This window comes from Charadrius vociferus, unplaced genomic scaffold (assembly GCF_000708025.1).
Source record: "Charadrius vociferus isolate BGI_N301 unplaced genomic scaffold, ASM70802v2 scaffold201, whole genome shotgun sequence".
Classification (NCBI taxonomy): Eukaryota; Metazoa; Chordata; class Aves; order Charadriiformes; family Charadriidae; genus Charadrius; species Charadrius vociferus.
The window spans coordinates 70469-79696 of record NW_009646936.1 but is presented as its reverse complement, the minus strand read 5'-3'; positions in this window follow the sequence as shown (position 1 = coordinate 79696).

Sequence of the window (9228 nt, the reverse complement as noted above, 5' to 3'; positions counted from 1 at the left end):
TGGTGTTGTTTTATTGAAATGAGTAAAATGACATGAGGAGGAAAGTTGACCCAACATGTTTTGTTTTGGTTTTAATCACAAAATCTTGCTGGGCACTGATCAATTCTTTTTTAAACAAGATTGTTCCAGATTAAACAAGAATAGTACAAACCAAACCATGCAGGGTTTGCTTGTTTTGGACACTGTTATTGAAGAGGTGTAGCTTATAAGCATCCTGCCAGTTTGATCAGTTTAACAGTGTGCCGGAGAAAGCATATAGCAAGTTAACTATTTATTATGCCAGCTGCCTATGCAATTATTTGAAGCTCCTTGTGTCATCTTACCTTTAAATTTTACTTTAAAACACAATCACTTTTGATCAAGTGAAGCATTAAGGTCAGTTCTTCCTCTCATAGCAGAGTAAAGCCATCCACTGTTGTGCAAGCAGAACTGGACCTTTTAAAGGGTATAATTGTTTTACAACTGCAAGAGAAGGTTACATAAAAAATTAAAGACTAAAGGTGATGTGGACTTAAACTATGTTTTAGAGCCAAACAAGCAGTGCCAAAATAGGTCCAAATATAAAATGCTGTCATTTGGCCAGATCATCATATGTCTCTTAAACTCAATCCTAGTTGTTTGGGGATACTCCTGAGTAAAATTAAACATGTATGAAAACATGTGCAGAATTTGGCAGAATCTTCTGTGTTCACAGAAATGAACTGCTCTTAAGAAGAGCCTTATGGACCACCTGAGGTGCTTTTCAGCCATATAATAAGACTGAAATAAGATCTACATGGCCAGGGGGTAATGTTTCCCTTGTTCCGCTCCCCACTTCCCCTTTCAGATTAAACTCCCACTGACTTCATGGACAATTTGTCTTAATGGAGTAATAATTGAATAAATCTCAAGGTCTGACTCATACAATAGTCGTGTGATCCACCCAGATACAGTGGCTCGTTAGTCTATTTTGAAAAAAGAAGCGGGCCTGTTTTGGGTGATGTTATCTTTAAGGAGGAAAACTTTGCCCTTTGGTGGCTGTTGCTGTGAGAACATTCACCTCCTGTCAATATTGTGATATCAGACCAGGGCCTCGTGATGCCCTTCATTTGGAGATGTGGAGGCTCAAAGTTTAATAGAGTGGCATAGCATGTGCCTTTTTCTTGGCTTTCAGTTGTCCGATGACAGCAGAGATGGGCCTTGGCCCTGTTGGTTTTGACCAGAGAGGAAGTCTACAGTCTGAGCTGTATTTCTTGCTATGGCCTTGGTGGACTTTGAAGGTTGGACCAGTTTTAAATCTCACAAATCATCCTTACTAAATTGACCGAGTTGAGAACAAATTGTCAAGGGAGTAAAATACTTTCCACTTATTTCCACTCCATGTCCCATGATATCATTAACATTTTGCCTTAAGTCCTCTAGCCCATTTTCAGCACAGAGGCTCCCTCTTTCTCACCCCTTCGTAGAGTTAGTGTCAATGCCTTCCACACCTTGTACCACACACACACGTTCCTCCAGAGCAGCAATATACATGTCTTATGGTTACAGAGTAGTTTTTTAGCGTTGTGTGTTAGATGCAGCACGTATTAGAGGTACCAGACTTTAGTCAGACTCTAAAAGGGCCTAATTTTTACTTTGATAGCACACGAAGTACACTGACCTACTAACCCTCGCCTTTGACCCCCAAATAAAGCATAAAATGCTATGTAATTTTCCTGCCTCAGTTTTCTGAGGAGTTTTTTTACTTGTGGGTGCCTGTGACTCTTCTGCTGCAGCTTTGTGCTTCTTCTCAGCACTGTCCAGCTCATCTTGGTCAGCTTTTTTCCAACTTTGGATAGTCTGAAGTAGCTTGGACCCCACCCAACTGTGAAAACATTGACTATCTGCTTCTGTCTTCTTCCAGTGGACCTGGGAGTCTCCCCACGTACCTTCCCATGGAGGTCTGAAGGCTAGTGTCAGTATCTTGCTTCCTTTGCTATGTCTTAGAGCATTTGCCAATCTAAAACAGGAGAAAACTTGCTTCACATAGCTGTTGTCTCAGTAGACAAAGACTAAGGTGGATTGAAAACTGGCTGAATGGTTGGGCCCAGAGGGTAGTGATCAGTGTACAGAGTCCAGTTGAAGGCCAATAACTAGTGGTGTACACCAGGGGTTAATACGGGGTCCAGTCCTGTTTGACATCTTCATTAATGGTCTGGATGATGGGGCAGAGAGTACCCTCAGCAAGTTCGCACATGACACAAAAGTAGGAAGAGAGGCTGATATGCCAGGGACCTCTGGATGGTAGCAGGCTGGAGAAATGGGCTGAGAGGAACCTCTTGCAGTTCAAAAAGTGGAAGTGCAAAGTCCTGCACCTGGAAAGGAATAACCTCATGTACCAATATGTGCTGGGGAATGACTGGCTGGAAAGCAGCTTGGCAGAAAAGGACCTGGGGGTCCTGGTGGACACCAAGTTGAACATGAGCCAGAGATCTGCCCTTACTTCAAAGAAGGTGAATGGTATCCTGGGCTGCATCAGGAGGAGTATTGCCAACAGGTCAAGGGAGGTGATCCTGCCCCTCTACTCAGCCCTGGTGAGACCACACCTGGAGCACTGCGTCCAGGCCTGGGCTCCTCAGTACAAGAGAAGCATAGACACACTGGAGAGACCCCAGTGAAGGGCCATGGAGATGATGAAGGGACTGGAGCATCTTTTCTATGAGGGAGCGCTGGGAGAGCTGGGACTGTTCAGCCTGGAGAAGGGAATGCTTGGGGGAAACTCATCAATGTGTATAAATACTTGAAGGGAGGGTGCAAAGAGGATGGGTACAGGCTCTTTCCAGTGGTGCCCAGTGGCAGGACCAGAGGCAACGGGCACAAACTGAAACACAGGAGGTTCTCGCTGAACATCAGGAAATACTTTTTTACTATAAGGGTGACTAAGCATGGGCACAGATTGCCCAGAGAGGTTGTTTGAGTCTCCATCCCTGGAGATATTCAAAAGACATCTGTACATTGTCTTGGGCAACCTGCCATAGGTGGCCCTGCTTGAGCAGGGGTGTTGGAGCAGGTGCCCTCCAGAGGTGCCTTCCAACCACAACCCTTCTGTGATACTGTGACAAACTGCTAGGATTTATTTGCCAGCCTTGCTCCTGTGTCTTGCAATAAGTGATATAGTCCTTGTCAGCAAATGGTGAGTTCCAGAGCCACACAATGGTATCTCACAACAACTTGGTATTTCACAAGTTGCATATAGATAAATGGCACAGGTATCGCACATATGTAAATATTAATACATGTGTGCGGTAGGAGATGGGTATAGATACAATGAAACACTGTATGTGAGTGAATTTATATCTCGTAATGAATGAGGAGAGGTTACTCACTTAATGAACTAATCTGTAATGAGTCATAAGGTAAATTTAAGTAACTGCTCCCTGTTTTGTGTAGTAAAAGTAATAACCAAAGATTTATGGATAACTGCAGATCTACTGTTTGATAGCAGAGAGCAATCTAATGCCGCCATAGGATATGGTTTGTGTAAGCTGAGTAAGCTGGGTAAGATAAACTCTTACCAAACAAGGCAGCTGGTGCAGATACATGGCAATATCACGTGCCAAGGGAGACAAAGGACTGTGCTAGGAAGAGAAAGGTGAGGGTAAAGACCCCTTGCCCCACCCTGGTTAAGCTCATGCCTGTATGAGTCAGACGTGACGCGGGTCCTCAATAGCTGTAAGTTGGTTTCCTGAGGAATTAAGGTTTGTGTAATCACAGTCAATCTCCTCTTCTCTCCCTACCACTTTGGACCCTTTTGACTAATTTCAGCTACATGAGAGAGAGGGGCTGGGTTTTAAAAGGTTTTAAACTCCTACCAGTTTCACGAACATCAGAATCTGGAGAGAGCGGTCAACTCAATATCACCACCGAGGGGCAGGCAGGCAGAATTCAGGCATTAGTTTGTCTGTTTGATAGTGAGCGTTTTGCAGGCTGATCGGACCATACATAGCCCTGGAGTAGCTGCATTGAGTGCTTTTTCTTGCTTGATAGGAATTTCATAGGGAAAGGTGCAGGGAATTGGTTTGGGTAGGGGATAAAGGGCAACAAATGGCAAAAAACCTGACTTTATTCATACCACAATAATGTGTGGAGTTTCCCCATGTGATAATTTCCTTCTCTGTGCTTAATTTTTCTAATACAGTGATTTAATTAAGGGCTTCAAGAAGCTGCACTTAAGGTAGTTTCCTGAATCTGTATTCAGTCTTCCCTGATATTTAAAGTATTCAGTCTTCCCTGATATTTAAGGGAGTGGAGTAGAGTAGAGGGACTTGTAACTAGAATTTGGAGCCTTTTAAGAAAGGCTCTAAATGAGTGCTTTGGAGATGGGTCCGATTTTTCTCAAAATCTGAGTGTTTTCAGATCCAGAATTCTGGTTCTGAACTCTCTTGGACAGTAAGTTTTTCCTACTGTACCAATAGGGAATGTTTTCCTTGCAGGCTGGGTGTTGGGGCTTGATGGACAAGATGCCTCATCTGTTATGGCAGAGCCTGTGTTTCTGCTAGCATCTTCTCACATAAATATTCCATGCATCAAATATGTACAACACGCAACATAATTGCGTAAAAAGGATGACGTATGAAGAAAAATACACAGTGCCCGTGGCTAAGAATGTCTTAATCAGATGTTCAAAATGCACATCGACGCACCAAGGAAATATTTTGAGGTATATTATCTAAGCCTGCTATGAATAAAGATTTTTTTTCATGTTAAACATAATAGCTATCATTGGAGGACAAATCATTGGGATGTATTTGCAGTCCTCTTTTTCTGGGGCAGTGGAAATTTTCTTTCTTTTTTCCTTGCACTAATTCAAACAAATCTGCTCTTTGGTCTTTCCAGCCAGATTACTTCAGTAGTTGCCCTCAGGACAGCTTGTTTAAGCATAAACTTATGTAGCGCTCATGCTTTTTGTTAATTCCAAGGACTTTTATACTGGTTTCTCCATTAAAACCAAAGAAGGAGAGAAAGACTTTGTCATTGTGAGCGTTCCCAGTGAAGATGAGATGTTGTTTGATCCCAGGCTGTGGAATTTCCTCACTTTAAGATCTATAATTTGTTAAGATTGGTAACTTGTAGTGCTTGAATTTAAGAGTGGGATACCGTAAGAGCCAGCTGGCGACAGAGACCTTTAGGTGCTTAAGCGCAACATAGACTTGCAGGACTGAGGATCGAAAACCTGAGTAGGGGAGCTGGGAAAGACAGAGGAGACTATGGTGTTGTATTGTTGTCATGTATCCTTAGTGAAGTGCGGTGGTGAATTTATGACTCTCACTGAGGACAAGTTGCTTTTGCCATTGCCTGTTAATTTCTAACAGGAATGAATGAATAGCTGAGTGGGTGAAAGCGGCAAAGAACAACAAACAAATAATACAAATTTAAAGAAAGCAATATTAAATAAATGAAATGTTACAGTGTGCGACTGTGCAAGAGAACCTGAGGGAGCTGCAAAAAAGAAGGATTGAAAGGGAATGGGAGTTTGTAATAGAGTAAATACAAATTAATGCTAAGCTACAGTGAAATTCCCAAGGAATTATATTTTGCATCCACATGAATACGAGGGTAATTCATCATGATTAATGATGTTACAATGAATCCTGGTATGTGTTGAAACACTTTCCTGTTCTGAAAGTAGGAGAAAAATGTTTACTATGAACAGCTAAATATGGACATTAATCATTGTGTCTTTAATGCCAGGTCAAAACTATTTTCCTGCTGTGAATATTCTGCTTGTTATTATAATATTTAGAGTTAATAGACTGACTGAGACAAGTGTAAAATTCCTAAAGAAACTGTGCAATTGAAGCTAGAGTTGCACAGAAAGTTTCAGACCTCTCAAAATGTTTGGGTAGTCTCCATTGCTACTTACTTTTCACGAGGCATGGGTGCAAAATGGCCAGAGGAGCAAGAAACGTAACACAAGGTGTGTTACACTGATTTCCCAATATCCTTTGCAGTCAAGGTGTGGAATTAAATTGCCAGAGTCCTACTTGCTCTGAGAAGGACAACATGGACTCTGGGTGAATGGGTGCAATCCTAGTGACTGCAGCGGCGTGCCCTTCAGCAAGCATTTAGTTGCTATATTGACTAGGAGACCAGGTGTCTGGCTTCTCTGCTCAGAGCTCCTAGGTCCTGCATGTGTCCTTGGACAATCCCCTTGGAAACCCATCCTGCTGCTCTTGCAGTCAGGGCCACAACCGCTGGTCTCACCGGGAGCAGGATCAAACTCCTTATTTCCCTCTGTCTTTGTTCCCTATCTGGAGGACATGCTTTGAGTCCAGTTGTAGAAACCTTTTCCCATCCTCAGCCTCCTGATTTCTGCTCTCCTTGCATCTGAAAGGACAATGCCACCAACCCTGGACATACCTTCTGCTTCAGGCCCTGACTCTGGCTAGTTTGTGCTGCCCTTCCCCATGCTGGCACTAGTAATTGTGTGATCTGGGGTAACCTCAGCTTCTTCGCAGGGCTAATTTTCAGCCACTTCAGTTCCCTGATTTGCCTCTTGCTTGGCCTTGTGAGAGCTAGACCTAGCTCAAAGGAAACAGCAGGACATATTACAATGCTCTCCAGCAGCAGCCTGCACTTCAGGGCTGTGCTATCGGCTGCTCTTATGTCTTGGAGGGAATTGGAAACTGTAGCCTGATCTGGTATTCCCCTTATATTCACACTTTCCCTGTCTGCGGCCCATCTACACCGGCCTCCTCTGATGGAACAGCTCATGCTGTAAGTTCCCCTCCTTTTTGGGTACCTTATGTTAACTTGGAGCCAACACAGTCCATCTACTGAACTTCCCTTCTGCTTGGCTCAAGGCTGTGCTGATGTTCAGTGGAGGAACTGCGCAGTGGCAGCAGCCAGAAGGAAATCTACGCAGGAGCTAAGGCTGCTCGCCACATCCATGTGATATGTGCCTCCAGGAGAGCCAGACCCCTCTGGGGAGTGTGTGACAGCTCCAGCAGCATACGGGAGCACGAGGACATGGCATCCTTGAGTACCAATATCCCTGTTCAGAGCTGGGGGACCCAGGCTCTCTGGTGATCCATTGTTACTGACATGTGGCAGCAGGCCGGCGTGCTCTTCATCCCCAAGCTCGCCTCCCACAAACATGAGTTCGAGGGGCTCTTCTCATGCTGGAGTGGTTTTATTTAGGGGAAATTACACTGGCAGGCACATACCCATATCTGTCTGTTTACATTTTGAAGCTTCTGGGGCTGTGTCCAAAGTCCACTGAAATCAGTGGGAGTCTTTCCATTTATTCCAATGAACTCTGATCGGGCTGTGCACCAACACAGAAAGGAGACTTACACACACTTTGCCACCTCCCCACTCCCTTCCTCCCCGCTTCCCCTGCCCCGGCTTCTCATCTCCCTCCTCCTCTCCCCACTGACACCATCACCACATAAACCAGAAAGGCTTAACAAAGATTTGTGTTATCAGTGACATTGAAAGCTTCCAGAAATCAGGAGTCTTTATAATCACAGTTGCAGGCTTTGTAATCCTCCTGTGCTGGCACTGATTATACAGGTAATGGGGTGCTGTAGCAAATGTTATCACTGCCTATTCAGAGTGCTAATCCAGTGACTCGAAAATTAATGATCGCATTACATTTACACATATTTCTATCTGTCTAAGGTATTGGAATATCGTGCTTTCTTTATTGGATTTACTTTCTTGGTTTATGTTCTCTTTCCCCAGAGGAAATGCACCTACCTTCCTTCAGTTGCCACACAGAGAAAAGGATGTGGACAAGGCGATGCAGGCAGTCTGTGGCAGAACAGGGAATTGAATGTGTGTCTCCAAGCACCAGGCTAGAGCAGGGAGGGTAGATCCCATGATTTCAAACAAAACAATGATTTTTTTTTTTTAAAGGCCAACTTGGTGACTTTTTGCAACACAGATGGCTGAAGTAATCATTACTAAGCAAACAAACAGAGGTAGGAAAAGGGCAGGGAGAAGAAACTGTGTATTTCAACATTTTTTAATGTTTCAAATTCTTTGAGAAAACGAGGCTTCTAGCTTAATTCAAGCTATACTTGGAGGTGATGCTGGAGCAACCGAGTGGCTTACACATGGGGACCAATGAGACTAACAGTGCTTCTCTTATCTCACCCTGGTGATTCCTCCACTTTATTAGCCTGGAAATCATTTTGCAATACTGCGTGTCCTGTTTATAAGTGCTGTTAAGGGATGGTGATGGTTTATGTCATGGAAACAGTACTTTTATCTGCCTCGGATGAGTATTTGGAGGAAAATTTCCCTGGAAAACAAGGCTTGCTACCTTGTTCCGTCCCTTCCGCTTCCCAGCCACGTGGCGCCCGCAGCCTTTGCTAGGAGCTGGCCCCTCTGCCTCGCACCAGTGCGTGGAGGAGCAGGGAGCCTGGTTGCTTTCAGCCTTCAGGGTGAGGGCACCAGCAGGGAAGGCTCCTGGGCTGGCAGAGGGATTTGCTGCCACCCCCCGCTGCAGCCCCTGGCACAGGAGCGGGGCCAAGGGGAACTGCTGGCGGGGAGGAACCCGAATGTGTTGCAACCAGTTACTCTCGGCTGACATCAGGGCTCCCAGGGGGGCTGCCTGCAAGCCAGCGCAGCGTAAGCAGGCCTGGCGTGGGTTATGAGACACGAAAGTGGCTTGGAGCCACCTTTGTTCCTCCCCTTGTAGCCCCTCTGCTGTGCCCAGGAGCGGAGGATCTCAGGGAATTGGGATGGAAGCAGTGACCGGCCAAGAACTCATGGGGAAGAGAGAGACTTTTTAGACAGTGATAATTTTGATCAGCTCTGCATTGTTTTAATTGCATACTCCTTACAAGGAGTTGCAAAGACTAATGGCCTATGTGGTATGATACTGAGAAGAGGATTTTGTTTAACATAGTGGGGAGTGTATAAAGTAGAGGACAAGAGCTTTGGAAAGATTGGATTAAATTCAACGGATCTGGAGGAACTCTGTGTACGTGTGTGTGTAAATCCTGGGGTCCTTAGCTTTGTTTTGGGCTGACGGGGGGTTGCAAAGTCTACATAAACTGTAGATTATCCTGATGTTATGCTGTCAGTTTTTATCCTAAAAGCAGCTTATTTCTGAGTGATTTCTAAATATTAGCTAAAAGGCTAGTACACATCTATTCAAATGGTTTTACTATGCAATAATCTTTGTGGTTTCAGTCCTCGAAACAGCAGTGGCTTTCTGGAGCTGGTAACCTGAGTCATGTGAATGCTCCTGTGTCATTT